At 38.4% G+C, this 9880-nt stretch overlaps 1 long non-coding RNA gene across 1 annotated transcript; it reads right to left on the bottom strand.

The window, feature by feature from the left end:
• Positions 1-743: 743 nt before the first annotated feature.
• On the bottom strand, positions 744-8818 carry LOC122797324. Its single transcript, XR_006364072.1, has 4 exons — positions 8657-8818; positions 5991-6121; positions 3332-3462; positions 744-825 (listed from the first exon to the last, which is right to left on the bottom strand). It is a non-coding gene; the product is annotated as an uncharacterized LOC122797324 (long non-coding RNA).
• Positions 8819-9880: the final 1062 nt, after the last annotated feature.

Raw genomic sequence — 9880 nt, 5'->3', positions numbered from 1 at the left:
GTGTTGAGAAAGCAGGTTTGGTTAGTTAGGAATGTTAGAAATCTGATTGGAGTGAACTGGATAGGGTGTGTCTATTATTGGTATAAATGTAGGACCTCTGGGGGCGGGTGGGAATTGGGGGCAGGGTAGGGGAGCGGAGTGAGCCACGGAGCGGGTTGAGACAAGAGAGTGAACTACTAAGGAAGACAATCAGTGGAATGATAGAATTTAGCAGGTAAGGTAGAAAGTGAGGAAGAAGTAGAGGTAAGTAAACAGGCTGGTATGAGGAAGATATACCGAACAGAGAAGTAGAGTATAGAAATTAAGTTGAAGGAAAAGGGAGGGAGGTGTATAAGAATGTCTATAAAGAGAAGGAATTGAGAGAAAGAAACAGGGTGGGGAGGTATATTAGAGAAATTAATGTAGTGAGGTGAGATACAGATTGGAAATGGTAAAGCCTCCTAGTGGACAGAAACTGATTGTGACTGAAAGTTCATATACAAGGGTATCAGGCTATGAGAGAGGGAGTAAGGTTACTTTTAAAAAGGAGAGAGTATTGGCTGTTTACAAGCGTTAGGTAAAAGGATCAAAACAGGAAAGATGGGGAGGTAGTAGGCTGCTGGCTATCCTAAAATAGGGAACTTGCCTAGCATAACAGGGAATTCTTAATCCTGTAATTAGTGAAACAATGGTTTATTAACCAGAACAGCACATACTTTCACTGTGTTAATAACACGGGCCTCTCAGGAGCAGGAGGGTAGTTTCTTTTGTTTCAGGTTGCTGTTCCTACAATTCCATGAAGGTGTGTTTCAGGTAATAGTTACTTGAATTTACTTGTGCTACAAGCTGGATATAATGGAAAAAAAAAAAAAGTAAGGAGATTATACAGAGATTAGATAGCAAAAAGGAAAACAGGTTAAGGAATACAGTTCTATAACATTTATACTAAACAATTACAGTACTAATCTTCTTTTAAGTCATATGTACATAACACACTTAACTTGCTAGTAAGCACCAACAATAACATTTAGAAACATAAGGATGGCTGTAAGTCTGGTAGCTCTACTAGTCAACACCAGTTTAGCTTTAAATTCAAACGTCTACAAGTGCAGTATTTATTTCAAATGGATAAAGCTACTTTGGCTTATCTTAGGAAGCAGATTTTAACAGACATATAACAGTTGTGAAATATCTAAATGCACTGCGACTACAAATACATTAAACAGAAAAGAAATTATCAGATTATGAAGCAGCCGACATGCTTATTACTAACGCCGTGTGCAGGTACTAAATGTAATAACACTGTGGAAGTAGTCATTGGGATGCATGTTATGCTACCTTAGAAGTTATCGTATTTCTGAATCAGGGTTTTGCCTAAGGCCAATGCGATGCTTATGCAAGTAACGCATTCAGTAAATAGAGCTTAAGGGGCAGAATGAGAGAAAGAGGATTATATTCCTTATAAGCCACAAGCACTTATGAGCCTCGTTAACACAACTCCTCTTCTATAGGCAGAAACAGCTCTCTATTTAGAGTCGCTTGAAGGTTAGGTAATTATAAAAAGTATACATGACCAGGTAGTCGTCTACAGCCTAAGCTACAGTCACAATGTTCTGCACATACAGGGTGCTATAGCACACAGTCAGTAGCGTCGTTACAGGGATAAGAGAAGGAAGAAAGAATATAATTAGGAATAAAAAACATCTACAACCTAAGTCTGATGTGCGTAGCTCTGTAATTGCCTGCAGTTTAGTGCCCAGCAATAGAGATATCTTCCAGCAAGTAAAAGAAACAGCGACATTAATTGGAGTCACTTGATGAACAAATGAATAAAAGAATAATACTACAGTTAGCCATCTACACTCTATGCCAGGGCAGAATATACTGGTCATATAGGCAGATGTAGCGCTCAAATTAGAGTCACTACAGGGCGAATGACCTAGAAACTTTACCACACGATATTAGTTAGAAGTGAAAGTAAGGGAAGCTATTCACAACAACTCCAGTAGGGACAATACAAACTGTTTTAAAGTTGGGAAGGCTGAATGGTTAACAGGATTAGATATGCAAGAGTTACAGGGCACTAGATAAATGCATGAGTAAATAAACAGTAGCCGACTTTTATAGTCAATTACCCTTTGGTCGACGCTTTCATTATACAAGACTGTAGTGTAAGCACATTGAACAAACAGCAGTATACTACTCTGCCAGTAATTTCAGATATGAATGAGTCAATATTATGGCATAAAAACCTTATAACATGCCACAAGTGTCGCTCCCACATACAAACATTGTATAAAACACCTTGTTAGCAGAGACAGCGTATAGAACACCTTGTTAGCAGAGATAGCGTTTTAACAGTAAAATAGCACTTGCATGGAATACTTTAGAAGCAACAACAGTTATACATGTAACAAGTTAGACAATGCACAAAACAGTGTTAAATGAGAAAGACAGCAGAAGCACTTACTACAGGTCAAGAACCCAAATGGAGCAGCAGCCAGGTGAAAAGCAGGGGAAAAAGATGGCGTCCTTACCTCGGGGTATATTTATAAGGTGCAGGAGTGCACGAGGGCAGAGGGGAGGGAGTAAACCATACAAAAGGTAGTGAATAAGAAGTCGAGAAAAGAAGTATAAGTGTGATAACAGGAGAGAGAGAAATGTAAGTGAGAAGGGTTCAGCGGTAAGTATATAGAGATAGGTGGTGAATTACACAGATAAGGGTAGTAAGAAAAATAAGTGGATTGAGCGCTGTAGAAGAGGGAGAAGAACAGAGGGATAAAGCTAAAAGGGATATAAGAACCAGGTAACAGAGACAAGAGAGTGAACTACTAAGGAAGACAATCAGTGGAATGATAGAATTTAGCAGGTAAGGTAGAAAGTGAGGAAGAAGTAGAGGTAAGTAAACAGGCTGGTATGAGGAAGATATACCGAACAGAGAAGTAGAGTATAGAAATTAAGTTGAAGGAAAAGGGAGGGAGGTGTATAAGAATGTCTATAAAGAGAAGGAATTGAGAGAAAGAAACAGGGTGGGGAGGTATATTAGAGAAATTAATGTAGTGAGGTGAGATACAGATTGGAAATGGTAAAGCGCCTCCTAGTGGACAGAAACTGATTGTGACTGAAAGTTCATATACAAGGGTATCAGGCTATGAGAGAGGGAGTAAGGTTACTTTTAAAAAGGAGAGAGTATTGGCTGTTTACAAGCGTTAGGTAAAAGGATCAAAACAGGAAAGATGGGGAGGTAGTAGGCTGCTGGCTATCCTAAAATAGGGAACTTGCCTAGCATAACAGGGAATTCTTAATCCTGTAATTAGTGAAACAATGGTTTATTAACCAGAACAGCACATACTTTCACTGTGTTAATAACACGGGCCTCTCAGGGAGCAGGAGGGTAGTTTCTTTTGTTTCAGGTTGCTGTTCCTACAATTCCATGAAGGTGTGTTTCAGGTAATAGTTACTTGAATTTACTTGTGCTACAAGCTGGATATAATGGAAAGAGAAAAAAAAAAAAAAAAAAAAAAAAGTAAGGGAGATTATACAGAGATTAGATAGCAAAAAGGAAAACAGGTTAAGGAATACAGTTCTATAACATTTATACTAAACAATTACAGTACTAATCTTCTTTTAAGTCATATGTACATAACACACTTAACTTGCTAGTAAGCACCAACAATAACATTTAGAAACATAAGGATGGCTGTAAGTCTGGTAGCTCTACTAGTCAACACCAGTTTAGCTTTAAATTCAAACGTCTACAAGTGCAGTATTTATTTCAAATGGATAAAGCTACTTTGGCTTATCTTAGGAAGCAGATTTTAACAGACATATAACAGTTGTGAAATATCTAAATGCACTGCGACTACAAATACATTAAACAGAAAAGAAATTATCAGATTATGAAGCAGCCGACATGCTTATTACTAACGTGTGCAGGTACTAAATGTAATAACACTGTGGAAGTAGTCATTGGGATGCATGTTATGCTACCTTAGAAGTTATCGTATTTCTGAATCAGGGTTTTGCCTAAGGCCAATGCGATGCTTATGTACGCAAGTAACGCATTCAGTAAATAGAGTCGCTTAAGGGGCAGAATGAGAGAAAGAGGATTATATTCCTTATAAGCCACAAGCACTTATGAGCCTCGTTAACACAACTCCTCTTCTATAGGCAGAAACAGCTCTCTATTTAGAGTCGCTTGAAGGTTAGGTAATTATAAAAAGTATACATGACCAGGTAGTCTACAGCCTAAGCTACAGTCACAATGTTCTGCACATACAGGGTGCTATAGCACACAGTCAGTAGCGTCGTTACAGGGATAAGAGAAGGAAGAAAGAATATAATTAGGAATAAAAAACATCTACAACCTAAGTCTGATGTGTAGCTCTGTAATTGCCTGCAGTTTAGTGCCCAGCAATAGAGATATCTTCCAGCAAGTAAAAGAAACAGCGCACATTAATTGGAGTCACTTGATGAACAAATGAATAAAAAGAATAATACTACAGTTAGCCATCTACACTCTATGCCAGGGCAGAATATACTGGTCATATAGGCAGATGTAGCTCAAATTAGAGTCACTACAGGGCGAATGACCTAGAAACTTTACCACACGATATTAGTTAGAAGTGAAAGTAAGGGAAGCTATTCACAACAACTCCAGTAGGGACAATACAAACTGTTTTAAAGTTGGGAAGGCTGAATGGTTAACAGGATTAGATATGCAAGAGTTACAGGGCACTAGATAAATGCATGAGTAAATAAACAGTAGCCGACTTTTATAGTCAATTACCCTTTGGTCGACGCTTTCATTATACAAGACTGTAGTGTAAGCACATTGAACAAACAGCAGTATACTACTCTGCCAGTAATTTCAGATATGAATGAGTCAATATTATGGCATAAAAACCTTATAACATGCCACAAGTGTCGCTCCCACATACAAACATTGTATAAAACACCTTGTTAGCAGAGACAGCGTATAGAACACCTTGTTAGCAGAGATAGCGTTTTAACAGTAAAATAGCACTTGCATGGAATACTTTAGAAGCAACAACAGTTATACATGTAACAAGTTAGACAATGCACAAAACAGTGTTAAATGAGAAAGACAACAGAAGCACTTACTACAGGTCAAGAACCCAAATGGAGTGCGCAGCAGCCAGGTGAAAAGCAGGGGAAAAAGATGGCGTCCTTACCTACGGGGTATATTTATAAGGTGCAGGAGTGCACGAGGGCAGAGGGGGAGGGGAGTAAACCATACAAAAGGTAGTGAATAAGAAGTCGCGAGAAAAGAAGTATAAGTGTGATAACAGGAGAGAGAGAAATGTAAGTGAGAAGGGTTCAGCGGTAAGTATATAGAGATAGGTGGTGAATTACACAGATAAGGGTAGTAAGAAAAATAAGTGGATTGAGCGCTGTAGAAGAGGGAGAAGAACAGAGGATAAAGCTAAAAGGGATATAAGAACCAGGTAACAGAGACAAGAGAGTGAACTACTAAGGAAGACAATCAGTGGAATGATAGAATTTAGCAGGTAAGGTAGAAAGTGAGGAAGAAGTAGAGGTAAGTAAACAGGCTGGTATGAGGAAGATATACCGAACAGAGAAGTAGAGTATAGAAATTAAGTTGAAGGAAAAGGGAGGGAGGTGTATAAGAATGTCTATAAAGAGAAGGAATTGAGAGAAAGAAACAGGGTGGGGAGGTATATTAGAGAAATTAATGTAGTGAGGTGAGATACAGATTGGAAATGGTAAAGCGCCTCCTAGTGGACAGAAACTGATTGTGACTGAAAGTTCATATACAAGGGTATCAGGCTATGAGAGAGGGAGTAAGGTTACTTTTAAAAGGAGAGAGTATTGGCTGTTTACAAGCGTTAGGTAAAAGGATCAAAACAGGAAAGATGGGAGGTAGTAGGCTGCTGGCTATCCTAAAATAGGAACTTGCCTAGCATAACAGGGAATTCTTAATCCTGTAATTAGTGAAACAATGGTCTATTAACCAGAACAGCACATACTTTCACTGTGTTAATAACACGGGCCTCTCAGGGAGCAGGAGGGTAGTTTCTTTTGTTTCAGGTTGCTGTTCCTACAATTCCATGAAGGTGTGTTTCAGGTAATAGTTACTTGAATTTACTTGTGCTACAAGCTGGATATAATGGAAAGAGAAAAAAAAAAAGTAAGGGAGATTATACAGAGATTAGATAGCAAAAGGAAAACAGGTTAAGGAATACAGTTCTATAACATTTATACTAAACAATTACAGTACTAATCTTCTTTTAAGTCATATGTACATAACACACTTAACTTGCTAGTAAGCACCAACAATAACATTTAGAAACATAAGGATGGCTGTAAGTCTGGTAGCTCTACTAGTCAACACCAGTTTAGCTTTAAATTCAAACGTCTACAAGTGCAGTATTTATTTCAAATGGATAAAGCTACTTTGGCTTATCTTAGGAAGCAGATTTTAACAGACATATAACAGTTGTGAAATATCTAAATGCACTGCGACTACAAATACATTAAACAGAAAAGAAATTATCAGATTATGAAGCAGCCGACATGCTTATTACTAACGTCGTGTGCAGGTACTAAATGTAATAACACTGTGGAAGTAGTCATTGGGATGCATGTTATGCTACCTTAGAAGTTATCGTATTTCTGAATCAGGGTTTTGCCTAAGGCCAATGCGATGCTTATGTATGCAAGTAACGCATTCAGTAAATAGAGTCGCTTAAGGGGCAGAATGAGAGAAAGAGGATTATATTCCTTATAAGCCACAAGCACTTATGAGCCTCGTTAACACAACTCCTCTTCTATAGGCAGAAACAGCTCTCTATTTAGAGTCGCTTGAAGGTTAGGTAATTATAAAAAGTATACATGACCAGGTAGTCGTCTACAGCCTAAGCTACAGTCACAATGTTCTGCACATACAGGGTGCTATAGCACACAGTCAGTAGCGTCGTTACAGGGATAAGAGAAGGAAGAAAGAATATAATTAGGAATAAAAAACATCTACAACCTAAGTCTGATGTGCGTAGCTCTGTAATTGCCTGCAGTTTAGTGCCCAGCAATAGAGATATCTTCCGCAGCAAGTAAAAGAAACAGCGCACATTAATTGGAGTCACTTGATGAACAAATGAATAAAAAGAATAATACTACAGTTAGCCATCTACACTCTATGCCAGGGCAGAATATACTGGTCATATAGGCAGATGTAGCGCTCCGAAATTAGAGTCACTACAGGGGCGAATGACCTAGAAACTTTACCACACGATATTAGTTAGAAGTGAAAGTAAGGGAAGCTATTCACAACAACTCCAGTAGGGACAATACAAACTGTTTTAAAGTTGGGAAGGCTGAATGGTTAACAGGATTAGATATGCAAGAGTTACAGGGCACTAGATAAATGCATGAGTAAATAAACAGTAGCCGACTTTTATAGTCAATTACCCTTTGGTCGACGCTTTCATTATACAAGACTGTAGTGTAAGCACATTGAACAAACAGCAGTATACTACTCTGCCAGTAATTTCAGATATGAATGAGTCAATATTATGGCATAAAAAAACCTTATAACATGCCACAAGTGTCGTTCCCACATACAAACATTGTATAAAACACCTTGTTAGCAGAGACAGCGTATAGAACACCTTGTTAGCAGAGATAGCGTTTTAACAGTAAAATAGCACTTGCAAGGAATACTTTAGAAGCAACAACAGTTATACATGTGACAAGTTAGACAATGCTCAAAACAGTGTTAAATGAGAAAGACAGCAGAAGCACTTACTACAGGTCAAGAACCCAAATGGAGTGCGCAGCAGCCAGGTGAAAAGCAGGGGAAAAAGATGGCGTCCTTAGCTACGGGGTATATTTATAAGGTGCAGGAGTGCACGAGGGCAGAGGGGGAGGGGAGTAAACCATACAAAAGGTAGTGAATAAGAAGTCGCGAGAAAAGAAGTATAAGTGTGATAACAGGAGAGAGAGAAATGTAAGTGAGAAGGGTTCAGCGGTAAGTATATAGAGATAGGTGGTGAATTACACAGATAAGGGTAGTAAGAAAAATAAGTGGATTGAGCGCTGTAGAAGAGGGAGAAGAACAGAGGGGATAAAGCTAAAAGGGGTATAAGAACCAGGTGACAGAGACAAGAGAGTGAACTACTAAGGAAGACAATCAGTGGAATGATAGAATTTAGCAGGTAAGGTAGAAAGTGAGGAAGAAGTAGAGGTAAGTAAACAGGCTGGTATGAGGAAGATATACCGAACAGAGAAGTAGAGTATAGAAATTAAGTTGAAGGAAAAGGGAGGGAGGTGTATAAGAATGTCTATAAAGAGAAGGAATTGAGAGAAAGAAACAGGGTGGGGAGGTATATTAGAGAAATTAATGTAGTGAGGTGAGATACAGATTGGAAATGGTAAAGCGCCTCCTAGTGGACAGAAACTGATTGTGACTGAAAGTTCATATACAAGGGTATCAGGCTATGAGAGAGGGAGTAAGGTTACTTTTAAAAGGAGAGAGTATTGGCTGTTTACAAGCGTTAGGTAAAAGGATCAAAACAGGAAAGATGGGGAGGTAGTAGGCTGCTGGCTATCCTAAAATAGGGAACTTGCCTAGCATAACAGGGAATTCTTAATCCTGTAATTAGTGAAACAATGGTTTATTAACCAGAACAGCACATACTTTCACTGTGTTAATAACACGGGCCTCTCAGGGAGCAGGAGGGTAGTTTCTTTTGTTTCAGGTTGCTGTTCCTACAATTCCATGAAGGTGTGTTTCAGGTAATAGTTACTTGAATTTACTTGTGCTACAAGCTGGATATAATGGAAAGAGAAAAAAAAAGTAAGGGAGATTATACAGAGATTAGATAGCAAAAAGGAAAACAGGTTAAGGAATACAGTTCTATAACATTTATACTAAACAATTACAGTACTAATCTTCTTTTAAGTCATATGTACATAACACACTTAACTTGCTAGTAAGCACCAACAATAACATTTAGAAACATAAGGATGGCTGTAAGTCTGGTAGCTCTACTAGTCAACACCAGTTTAGCTTTAAATTCAAACGTCTACAAGTGCAGTATTTATTTCAAATGGATAAAGCTACTTTGGCTTATCTTAGGAAGCAGATTTTAACAGACATATAACAGTTGTGAAATATCTAAATGCACTGCGACTACAAATACATTAAACAGAAAAGAAATTATCAGATTATGAAGCAGCCGACATGCTTATTACTAACGTCGTGTGCAGGTACTAAATGTAATAACACTGTGGAAGTAGTCATTGGGATGCATGTTATGCTACCTTAGAAGTTATCGTATTTCTGAATCAGGGTTTTGCCTAAGGCCAATGCGATGCTTATGTACGCAAGTAACGCATTCAGTAAATAGAGTCGCTTAAGGGGCAGAATGAGAGAAAGAGGATTATATTCCTTATAAGCCACAAGCACTTATGAGCCTCGTTAACACAACTCCTCTTCTATAGGCAGAAACAGCGCTCTCTATTTAGAGTCGCTTGAAGGTTAGGTAATTATAAAAAGTATACATGACCAGGTCGTCTACAGCCTAAGCTACAGTCACAATGTTCTGCACATACAGGGTGCTATAGCACACAGTCAGTAGCGTCGTTACAGGGATAAGAGAAGGAAGAAAGAATATAATTAGGAATAAAAAACATCTACAACCTAAGTCTGATGTGCGTAGCTCTGTAATTGCCTGCAGTTTAGTGCCCAGCAATAGAGATATCTTCCGCAGCAAGTAAAAGAAACAGCGCACATTAATTGGAGTCACTTGATGAACAAATGAATAAAAAGAATAATACTACAGTTAGCCATCTACACTCTATGCCAGGGCAGAATATACTGGTCATATAGGCAGATGTAGCGCTCCGAAATTAGAGTCAC

Source organism: Protopterus annectens, chromosome 3.part0 (genome assembly GCF_019279795.1).
Source record: "Protopterus annectens isolate FY-2018-M chromosome 3.part0, PAN1.0, whole genome shotgun sequence".
In the NCBI taxonomy this organism is placed as follows: Eukaryota; Metazoa; Chordata; order Ceratodontiformes; family Protopteridae; genus Protopterus; species Protopterus annectens.
This window is presented reverse-complemented; position numbering and strand designations above follow the sequence as displayed.